The sequence below is a fragment of the Felis catus genome, chromosome A1, assembly GCF_018350175.1.
Source record: "Felis catus isolate Fca126 chromosome A1, F.catus_Fca126_mat1.0, whole genome shotgun sequence".
Taxonomy (NCBI): Eukaryota; Metazoa; Chordata; class Mammalia; order Carnivora; family Felidae; genus Felis; species Felis catus.
Window position 1 is genome coordinate 21417434 of NC_058368.1, and position 12076 is coordinate 21429509.

The following is a 12076-nucleotide window of genomic DNA, read 5'->3' on the forward strand; positions in this document are numbered from 1 at the left end:
CCTGGGACCAGAGCGGGAGCCGTGGCCACCCCCTCCCGACACGTCCCATTGTGTGAGCGGGTGGCGCTGGGCGGAGGCTGGTGCCGGCCCCCCGCGGCTCCTAGCTCCGGAGGGGGCGGGGCGGCCCCGGAGCAGTCAAGGCCAAGTCCCTCTGCGTCCCAAGAGCGCCGTCCTAGTGCGCGCGAGGTCCAACACTCGACTCTCGGCTGGGAATTTGGCGGTCTTGCCCGCGTTCACGGGGCGCCTGGTGGCTGTGGACCCACTCAAGGCGCGGGCCTAAAGTCCTGCGGGGGTGTGGTGGGAGTCAGTCACCACTCCGGGGGGCTATGATTCCTGCAGTCGTTATAAGCTATTTGGGGAAACTCAGGGTTTTGGTGACTCAGCGCGGTAAGCGCTATTTATAAGTTGATGCCTTACTAGCCTGGGCAGTACACTTCACTCAGATCAGTCGGCCTGAGAAGGGCAAAGAGCTATGTTAAGCGACAACAATTAAAAGAACTTTTTTTTTTTTTTTTAAGAGAAAAGGCTAGAGCTTGTGCTATTAAGGCACAGCAGGTCTCACTCGTGTACTAGTCAGACCCAAGTTTTATTTTAAAAAGTTGGAACATACTCCAGAGTAGATGGAGAATTTTAGGGACACATTGTGATGGTAGACTGTTCTGGTGTTGGGTGAACCAGAAGCAATAATTCAGATATATGACCCAGCAGTCCTCCTAGCAAGTCATAGAATATCAGAACTGCATTGTTAAAGGATTTATTAAATAAGTAACACCATGAGGTGTGTAGGTATAAAATAAAGGAAAACTGGATGATGTTGAAAATTCCTGTACAATATTCTGGAACAGGAAAGTGTGTGTGGTCTTTATCACCAAAACGGCTGGCAAATATAAATTACATATTTGCCACCCAATTTCTTCCTCCCCAGAAAGTACTATAAAAACGTATATTACAGCCTGGCATTCTTCTACAGTGTATAAGTGCTGCAGAAACAATTATCAGTCATTGCTTGTTTTACAGGCTTTATAGGTTTTATTTTTTTTTCTCCCTCTCCCCTCACCACCACCCCACCCCCCCACTCCCACCAACCATCTTTCCGGTTTGGAAATCCAGGGGGTAAATGCTAAAAAAGAGCAATTGCTAGGCTGGTTTCAGGGAGCCAACAGTTGACTCCCAGCTGGGCTAGCCCTCCCTGCACAGTTTTCTGTAGGTAGTGTGACCTGAGATGTTTCTCAAAAGAAAGAAGGTGGTTTCGTGGATGGCAAAAGTTAGGCCAGCTACGAAAGGAAAGGGCTTCCCAAGGTGAGCAAGTAAAGCAGCATGTACAAAGGCCTGGAACTACAGAGGGAGAAGCATGGGACAAGAGGGGAGGGAAGACGGGATGAGAAAGGAAGCTGAAGGAAGACCAGGAGTTCAGACTTTAGCCTGAGACCTTCAAGTTTTTAACCTTTTTGCAGACACATATCCTTTTGAGAACCTGTGGAAAGGAATATGGCCTCTCTCCATAAAAACGTACCTATAGACCTATACTACAATTTTGTATACATTGTCGAGGGGTTTGTGACTAAAGGACTATTGGGCCTCAAGATAAATACCTATAGGAAAGGGAGAACAAAGATAGGATATTTTAATGGAAGTGCGTGGTCAGGTGTGAAAAGATTACGTTGGTTGGGGTGCTGGAACTTGAGGATGGAATGTAAAGCAGCCTGTGATGGAAGTAAGAATGGATTGGGACCACTGCTGTGTACCTAATGACAGTGGGGCTAGAGAGAAGAGGGATTCGAGAAAAGTAATGAATTGGTGGAATGGAAAACTGGTTGTGTGGGGCAAAGACAGGGGATCCCCAGGTTTCTGCTCTAGTGTGTAGACTAGGAGGAGGAGTGGACCTCAGGTTCAGGAGGAGGAACCCTGTTTTGTCCGTGTAGAATTGCAGCTATCAGGGAACTATCCCATCAGGGTTGGCAGTAAAGTCTGGCTCTCTAGAGTCATTAAAATGTAGGTGGTAACTAAAGTTATGGGCATGTGTAAGACGGACCAGAAAGTGTGTCAAGTGAGAAGAGGTCTGAAAAGAGAACCCTAGGGAGTGTCCACATTTAGAAGGAGAGGAGCCTGAGGAACCTTTCAAGGACAGTGATGAGTGACTAAAGACAGAGTGGCGTCCTTAGTGTATCACTTTGGTCAGTAAATCCTGCTTCCTTGATAAGGAATGCAAATATGTTGTAGGTTTGGTCCCTTCATAAGATTGAAGTGTCTGTGTAGTCATTTAGTGGGGAAAAAAAAAATCTCCTTCAAAAGATTTGAATTCAGAAGAGAGATGAGGGCAAGAAATGATTAAATCTTGCTTTCCCCTCCTTTTTGAAACTAGGTATACTTAGGGGAGAAGAAAAGGAGAAATAGACTCAAGCTTTCTCTTTTTCCTGCTCAGACACTAAGCCTTCAAGAAGAGTTTAGATAGATAGACCAGGTCCCCATTATCGTGTTTTTTGTTCCTAATGGCACTTCAAAACTATACTTAATTGCCAACAATTAGTACTAGGAGGTGCTAAGATTTTCAATCTAAGGAAATGAGGAAAAGTGGGGGGAGGGGGGGAGGACATTTTCTTTTGCTTCCTCCATTTCCTTCCTACTTGTTACAGCTAACCTGAGCTAGAGCTAGTCCCTAGAACAGGGATTCAAATGCTTAACAAACCACCCCAAAACTTAGTGGTTTAAAACAGCATTCTCATGAACATGTGATCTGGGTAGTGCTCTGCAGGGATAGATTGTTTCTAATGCACCTGGCCTCATCCTGAGCAGCTCATAGGCTAGAGGTTTGTATCATCTGAAGATTTGTTCATTTGCATGTCTAGTGATTAGTACTCACTGATGACTGGGACCTTAGCTGGGATTACCAGGTCAGAACACCTACACAATGGCCTGTCCTTCTGTTTTTGGCTTTCTCACAACAGGGTTCCTGGGTTCCAAGTGTCCTAAGACAGAGAGCCAGATGAAGCTGTATGACCTAACTAGTCATGCAGCATTATATCTATCACATCATGTTTGTTAGAAAAAAATCACTAAGGCCATCCATATTCTAGACAGGGGAATTAGACTCTGATCCTTTAATGAAGGCGTGTCAAAGAATTGGCAATATTTAGTTTAAAATCACCACACATATTAACTTCCGATAAACAGATTTATAAACAATGTATCGTATATTAAAAATATTTAAACATAAGAAACCAATCACCCTCTTTTCATATGAGAATGACATATAAAAACCTAAACATTTCAGGGGCACCTGCGTGGCTCAGTGGGTTAAGTGTCTGACTTGATTTCAACTCAGATCATGATCTCATGCTTCATGAGATGGAGCCCCATGTTGGGCTCCAGGCTCAGAATGCAGAACCTGCCTGGGATTCTCTCTCTACTTCTCTCTCTCTCTCTGCCCCTTCCCTGATCATACCATATGCACATGCGCTCGCTCTCTCTCTCTCCAAATAAATAAACAAAAAAACCCCACCACATTTCATTGTTACAGCAAAGCTAAACCTAAACCAATCTTAGTAGGCAGTTTGTCTCATAATCTTTCCCTCTTCTCCCCCTTGACCATTCTCCCCCTCCAGATCAGGCCGCCTATACACAGAAACCCCTCTCTCCCAATCCACGTAGGACCCCTAGAGTGGCTATACCTCCAGAGTGATGATCAGGTCCTAAAGGTTTTTTCTGTTTCTTCCCTGAATTATCCCTGACTTTGTACCTCACTAGATCATTGGCAAGGCCATCAGTTTAACTTCTCAAAGTTAGTTAAAAAGCAAAATGCTACGGAGATTATTCCAACAAGTAATTTTATAATAAATTCATGTTACATAATTAAAACAAAATGACATTTCTTTAAGAGGTCTATATGCTTTTAGATAACAGGATCTTGACTTAGGCTTGTTTATTCATAAAACTCAGTAATTCTAAAGGGATGGTTGAGATTTTAGGTATTTTATAAAAAATTTTCACGTTGCCTTGAAGGTGATATACCATTTGATTATTACAATACAAAATTTAAATGATTCTTCTTCCATGTTTACAATGCATATTGCAATATTTTTCTTTAAAACCAATACACCTAGTTATTTGGTTGGCCAAGGAGCAAGAGTTCTCCCTCTCAGGAACTGAAAATATTACCTTTCTTTGAGTAATCAAGAGAAAATAATTTTTTCTTATAACCTGGTATCTTTTTAAATTCTCCTAAAGCTGATATTATTATAATTTATACATCTATGGTGTTCTCTTAGATTTCTTTTATGACTTAGAGATAGAAATAGTGGTCTTGGTGTAGAAATAGAATCTTAATAATTCATACTCTCCTAAAGGCTGTCTAATACCTCTACACATTTTGGTAATTTTGCATAATTATTTATAATTATACTGAGTCAAAATCATACTGTGAATTCATGGTATGGAATACAGATTTTAAAATAAATACATCTAGACAATGAGCAAACATACATTTACGAATCCCTTGTTTTGTGTATTAGTGATTTTTGAAGAAGCATACTTGTTTTAAAAAATGAAATGAATTAAGTATATCTTTGTTTTTAAAGTTTCTTATACAGCAATGATAAAAAAAAAAAAAATTGACACAGTGTTCACATTAAACTAACAGACATTGTTATCAGGCCCCAAACTGGTCCTAATTCTGTGACTTCATAGCTACCATGGAGGCAGCCCAAAGGAGCTTAAGTAAACACTTTCAAATTACGTAATGAAGTTCTGAAGGAGGAACAGCCCCAACCAAACCGTGCCATATCGTTGTACAGATGCTATTTTTCTTTATGCCAGAATGCTTATTACCCTATCTATAAAATGACTTCATAGTAATAACAACATGAAAGAAAATTAAAGTAGGCAAGTCTGTTTCTAGGCATCGTGAATGAAAGCAGGGTTGGGGCAATTATTTCAAAGTAGTTATCTAGTGAATGTTTTTCTTAATCTTATAAGCTAAGCATTTAGTAAGTATTTTGGAAAGTGCTGTAGTGAAAATGGCACATTAAGCAATAAATTCAGTATGATTTCGATAAAGAAATAAATTCAATAAATACAATATGATATTGCTAGCTTCTAGTAATAATGTTCTATTTACCACTACATTAATAATTAAATACAATCTTACCTTTTTTTACTAAGTAAAATAAATCTGGATCCTTCCTTATGCTATTTTTCTTCACCTTTCTATGTGTTCAAAATATAATTTATTTTAAAAGAAATACTGCCTAAGTCAATAAAAAATACATTTCTTCACCAGCTGAGTAAGCATCATGGAAAAGACAAAGAATATTAAGTCCTTGAGGTAGTTAAGTTATTAATATGAGTATATGAGCAAAAATGCAATTTTATCAAATTACACAATGAGTCTCCCTATTATCAGACTGACAAAGATTGAAAATGCAAGTGTTAATAACGAGTGTAGCTAAGAATGTGTTAAAATTTACAGTCGCATTTATTACTATATTACCTTTCTGGGGTCTTAAAAATGTCCAAATCTTTGATATAGTAGTTCCACTTCCAGGAACCAATCCTAAAGAAATAATCAAATACAAAGTCAAAGACTTATATATATATTCAGTACAGCATCTATACAGAGGAAACAATCTGAATATTCAACAGTAAAGGAGTGGTTAAATGAGCCATGGTATATCAATCTAATGGAATATTATGCAATCACTAAAAGTCTTAATGCAGAAAAATACTAATATTTAAATTTAATGTACAGTTCAATTTTTTTAGGCTAGAAAACTATCTCTCCTCATTTATTTGAAGATGTATTCATTTATATGCATAGTAAAAGCATGGGTAAAAATATAGCAAAGTGCATTATATGTGGTTATGGTAATTTTTCTTTCCCATATTTTCTAAAATTAGCACAAATTATTTTAACAATCAGAAAAAAAATCATTAAAAGATTTCCTCCAAAATACATAAATCAAATGACATATTTACATTCTTATGTAACACTAGGATATTTAATAAAGTATCAACATATTACTCTTTATAAGTATTCTTCATTTTACATACTTATAACAATGTTTTCTAAAATTAAATTAGATAAGGTATAGGCAGGAAGTACAGAGTATTATGTGAATGGTGTAATTTGACGGGTTACCTTAGGTTACCTTCTACCTTTGGTGGAAAAGTTGATTTAAGAAAAATTTAGCATAGTCATAACCCATCTGTAAAGCTATAATGGCTAGATCTATTTTATTAAATTTTTTAAAAAATTTATTCATTTTTGAGAGACAGAGAAAGACAGTGTAAGTGGGGGAGGGGCAGAGAGAGAGGGAGACACAGAATTCAAAGGAGGCTCCAGGCTCAGAGCTGTCAGCACAAAGCCTGACATGGGGCTTGAACTCACGAACTGCAAGATCATGACCTGAGCCAAAGTCGGACGCCTAACCAATTGAGCCACCCAGGTGCCCCTTGGCTAGATCTATTTTATAAGTTTTTTAACAGTATTTTTAATATTTATTTTTAAATTTTGTGGTTAAAGACATAGCAATTAAAATTTACCATCTTAACCATTTTTAAATGTACAGTTCAGCAGTATTAAGTATATTCACATTGTTATGGGTAATAGTGTTGTTAGTTTCATAAAAATAATACATGTTCACTGATAAATAACTTAAACAATGTAGAAAGTTACAGGAAGGTTTTTAAATATCAGATCCCAGATTTTACTATCAATTTTAAATGAATATCATGTTAGGCATATTTCTATGCATTTATACAGATAAGATAATCTATTTAAGATCAGAACATGTACTTTACATTTAAGTTAAAAGCATTAAATTAAAATTTTTAATTTGGAAGTGGTAAGATAAACTGAAGTACTTGCTGAACTTTTAGAAAAATGTTTCTTTACTACAAGAGATTTTATTTCTTAAAATATCTGAAGTTTAAAAAAGAGTCTGGAGACTTTTATATGTTTCAAATTTAGAAATGCTAATAGACTCTGCCATGAAAAATATATTTTTACATCATTACATCATTATTTTTACAAAGTTGAGGTTTTAATGTCTATTTGTTTTATAATCCTAATTTCTTTGATCATTTGGTCTTGATTTGCATTTTAATCCCATGCTCACAATATGCCTTGGTTCTCAGTATCTTAGTTACTGAATTTTGATTCATCAGTTATCTGCTCTTCACTAAGTAATTTTGGGGTTTTCTTCTATATGGATCCATGGATGCTTGTGTTGGTCTTTTCATCAATTCTCAAATGACACTTATTTAGATATAATAGTTTGGGGTCGTGCTGGCTTTGCCTTAAAACTGCAGACATTTTTCCTTTGTTTTCTGACTTTGAATATTGCTTAGAGGAAGTCTAAGGCCAGCATGATTTCCTCCCTCTTGATAAGTTATTTAGTTGTCTCCTGGAGGTCTGAAAAGGTTTTCCTTCATTCTTTATGGTTAGTAGCTTAACCAGAAAATGCCTCAATACTGAATATTATGTGTCTAATATTTTTCTGCAGATTCAGTTCTTTTCATTATTTTGTGGAAATTATCTTCTGTTACATCTTTACAGTGCTTGTTCTGATTCACTTGTTGCATTATGTACTCAGGGAGATGAATCAGGCTTTATGTTATCTTTGTCTCACTTACATATGATCTTCTTTGCAATTACTTTGTTCTACTTTTCCTCTACATTGACTACAATTTATTAAATGCATTTATCAACTAGAATGTATTGAGTGCCAGCACTAGTGGAAAATAAGAACATATTCCTACATTTATGAAGAGCTTTTAGTTAAGGATAGGGGAGGGAGAAATAAACAAACTTAAAACAGTGTCAGGTAGTAATAAGAAAAACACCAGGTAGGAAATTGGGAGGAATGGGGGAAGGAATTGTGCATTTCAAATGGAGCATGAGAGCAGGTCTCTCTAAGATGACATCTGAGAAGAGATCTGAATGAAGTTAGGCGGTAAGTCAGGGGAAGACCTGGGCAATCCAGATGCAGAGAAGAGTAAGTACAAAGGCCCTGTAAGTGGGAAAGTGGTGTGTTCAAGACAGAATGATCAGAGCCAATTAGAGCCAGAAAGTGGTGAGAGATGAGACTAGAGAAATGGATAGGCCAGCTCACAAAAAGGGCTGTAGGCGCTAGTGAGGAGACTGAATTTTGTTCCAAGTCTGATGAGGAGCAGGGAGATGATGTATATACTTCAGAGGAGTTGTTCTGGTTGCTGGTAAGAATTTCAACAGCAAAAACTGAGTACAAAGAATTGGTCAGATAGGTGCTGTAGAACTGAAAATGCAAAAAGGGAGTAGTGAAAATAAGAGTAACTTCAGGAAGCAGCCACTACCCCCTAGAACTGGATAAACAATATATCATATTGAAACTGTTTATATCATCTCTTCTCAGAGATGAGGCATAATCATCTAGGAGAAAAGAAGAATGAATTGACTCAGGGAATGTGCTGGGATTGCCAGTCTTGCCTTTTGTTGAGAATCTGATTTCCAACCATATTTCATTTCTTGAAATTCCAAATGTAATTGTTTTCAAATAATAGTATTATTTTGGCCTTCATTGGCTTAGGTTGTAGACATTTTTTTTTTTTAAAGGAGTTTTTACTGTTGTTTGTTTTTCCTGTATTGTAAGATATTTGGAGAGAAATTTTGTGCTCTTCCCTTACTCCCCATCTTTATCTGGAAGTCTAGATTAATGTTTTAAAATAGATTATAATTCATATTTTTTCAACTCACCCTCTATATAGGAATATAACAATAAGATGTCATAGTAATATTATATATTGTCATAATAGCCACCATTTACTGAATGCCAATGTGCAATGCACTATGATAGGGACTTTACATACATGATCTCTAAAACTTGTAACAAGCCTACAGGGTAAGTACTGTTGCCAGTTATTTCCACAAGAAACCTTTTTTACTGATGATGTCAGATCACAGAGTCTTACCTGAAGCTTACAGCTGACCAAAATAAACAAGGTAAGAACAAATTTTTCTCTCTTCTGTGGTTATAAAAAGTTAGTACATAAGAGGGGCACCTGGGTGGTTCAGTTGGTTAAGCGTCTCTTGATTTTAGCTCAGGTCATGAGATGGAGCCCTGTGCTCACAGTTCAGAGCCTGGAGCCCGCTTCAGATTATTGTGTGTCTCCCTTTCTCTCTACCCCTCCCCAACTCACACTCTGTCTCTCTCAAAAACAAACATTTTTTTTTTTAATTTAGCACATAAGAGACTGTTCTTTTTGAAGTAGAAAGTAATAGTTTGCAAAAGTATACCACACAAACTAAGAGCAATTTTATGGACAGCTTTTTGACACTATACTGTATGATTAAACTCTTGGTGGGAAAGGTACTAGCTAACTGACAGATTCCAGGAACTTGGTAAACTGAGGTGCTCTTTTTCTCTCTCCATCATCCACAAACATGCTGAGAGCCTGCTATGTTAAAATCATTACTAAACTATATTAGACCATTATAATTTTACAAGTTATAGGATATGTATCAGTCTTTTTTTTTTTTTTTGGAAACTCCACTATTTGGATTTATATGATATCAAACTTTTCTATTGTTCAACAATATTTATATTGACATGACACTGAAAACATATCATTGGGACATGAACACATATCTATGACAAGTAATGAATTTCTTTTTCTGATTAGAAAAGTAGTACATGTAAGTGAAGAAAATTTTGAAAATATGTTTAAATAAAATAAGTAAAGGAAACATATTTTGTAAAGGACAGCAGAAAAAAAACCAATAATTCTTTTATTTACAGGCAACTGACTATTGAGGTTGTCCTAGTTCCGTGTAGTTTAAGTTTATGAAGTTTAAACTATTTGAGTACACTTCCTTTTTTCCTAACACTATATCACAAATGTTTCCTCAAATTATTTAAAACTCTTTCAAAAATGTTTTCAATGGCTGTATAATGTTCCTTGAGTAGTATTTCCTTTAAGTGGTCATTTAAACTATTTTCCTTAGTTTCTTATAAGTAATATTACTATGAACTTTTTTATACTTACATCTGTTTTAGCATTTCAGATTATTTCCTAAATTAGGATAAATTCCTAGAAGTGAGCTAAAAGGCCAATAGTTTTAAACTTCTTCATATGGTAAAACATTTGCTGTAAAAAAAATCTTTTTATTTTTTTTATTTTTTTAATGTTTACTTATTTCTAAGAGGGAAAGACAGCATGAGCAGGGGAGGGGCCGAAGGAGAGGTAGACACAGAATTTGAAGCAGGCTCCAGGCTCTGAGCTGTCAGCACAGAACCCCACGTGGGGCTTGAACTCACAAGCTGTGAGATCATGACCCAGCTAAAGTCGGACGCTTAACCAACTGAGCCACCCAGGCGCCCCTTGCTGTAAAAAAATCTTTTAATTAATTTCCTACACAGTTTTATATTGAAAATAAATCTAAGGAGAAAATTTTATGTGGGGTACCTTTTAAAAGTGAGATGAGGCAGGTGGGTGGGTCAGCTGGTTTAGCGTCTAACTTCATGATCTCACCGTTCATGAGTTGAAGCTGACAGCTCAGAGCCTGAAGCCTGCTTCGGATTCTGTGTCTCCCTAACTCTCTGCCCCCCCCCCCCCAACACTTGGTCTCTCTCAAAAATAAACATTTTTTTTTTAAATTAAAAAAATAAAATTGAGATTAATATTTAAGTTTGGGTTTAGTGTTTTGGTTTTAATATCTTACTTTAAGGAAAAATCCACTCTTCAAAATATCTACTTGTTTTTGTCAGGTTCAAAACTTACACTTAATTTGAGGATGTAAGTTTAAATATATACTTATTTTGGCCTAATGCTTCTATTTTTCAAGGCATCACAATCTCTTTTTTCCTATTTTCAAATATACTCACCCAACAGTGTTGCCTCCTGACTTGTACATCACATGTATATCACTAATTCATGGTATAAATGTACACTTTTATCTGTGGATGGAAATCTAAATAAAATTGCAGGCCGGGGCACCTCCATGGCTCAGTTAAATAAAACTGCAGGCCAACATCATTCCCAAACTAAGTAAACTTGGCACAAGAGTTTTAACAGCGCCTAAATTAATATTACAAAACAGTTCTACTGTGCAAGACTGAAATACAGAGCATATGAACAGAGCAGATTTACCTAATTCTAAAACTGATTTAGACTGGTGATAGGATTGCAAAACTTGAGGAAAATATCCAGAAGAAATCTAGCCTAAGTAAATAAAGGATTACTGCTTTATTAATTCACTCACCAAATTCTTATTAAACATCTTTTGTGTATCAAACATTTGCTAGGCACTGGAGTCAACTGAAAAAAGATCTTCCTCCTGTAAGATACATTCTAGTGGAAGAGATAGACAAAAGCAAATGAATAAATAAATAGTCCTAAACTATAATCTAGTCACTTTCATTACCAATATTACTTAAGTGAGAAAAAGAAATGATTTGGGTTCTACCCCAAGAATTTTTGAAGTTGTATTAAGAAAAACATTAAAGATTTTCAATTATTAGGAAATACAGACATCTCTACATCCAGATACCCTATAGCTCTTTTATGACTGGTCATTGTCATCCCCTTGTAACCAGTACTTCCCCCTCCAAAAGCAAGCATAGACTAGAAAGAGTATCTAGAATTTGGCCTTCCCTTTATTACTCTCTTTACTCTGGTCTGACCCAATCTCTGATATAGCAATGTTGAAGTAGAAAGTGAAACATTCCCAATTTGGGGAGTAAGAAACCCTAAGTTTTAGCAAGTGATAATACTAAAAGAATTGAAACCTCAGATGAAACATTTCATTTTTGAGAGTGCCCATTTCCTTTGCAAACTGATGGATTTTAACTAAATTATCTCTAAAATCACTTCAGGCTCTAAATATCACAATCTGTGTGTCTCTGTGTTAAACATTTCTTCCATTGTGCTCCTATTTATCCTGGGGATGGAGAGGAAACGGCAGAAAGAGGACAGAGGTTGGAAAGAATAAGACTGATCCCTGTTTAGTAAGAATAAAGGATTTAGTAAGAATAAATGTTTACAATGAACATTTTTTCACGTTATTGAATATTTTTTAAAACATGTTTTGGGGCGCCTGGGTGGC

The 12076-nt window shown here is 36.4% G+C and overlaps 1 long non-coding RNA gene across 5 annotated transcripts in view; it reads right to left on the reverse strand.

Moving 5' to 3' along the window:
- Positions 1 to 738: 738 nt before the first annotated feature.
- The window catches only part of LOC123383983, a 40633-nt gene continuing 29295 nt past the window's right edge, over positions 739 to 12076 (reverse strand). For all 5 annotated transcript variants that reach the window (XR_006594458.1, XR_006594453.1, XR_006594445.1 and 2 more), the window contains 2 exons: positions 11234 to 11322; positions 739 to 5548 (listed from right to left, as the gene is read on the reverse strand). This is a non-coding gene — a long non-coding RNA (uncharacterized LOC123383983). The remainder of the gene's footprint in view (positions 5549 to 11233; positions 11323 to 12076) is intronic.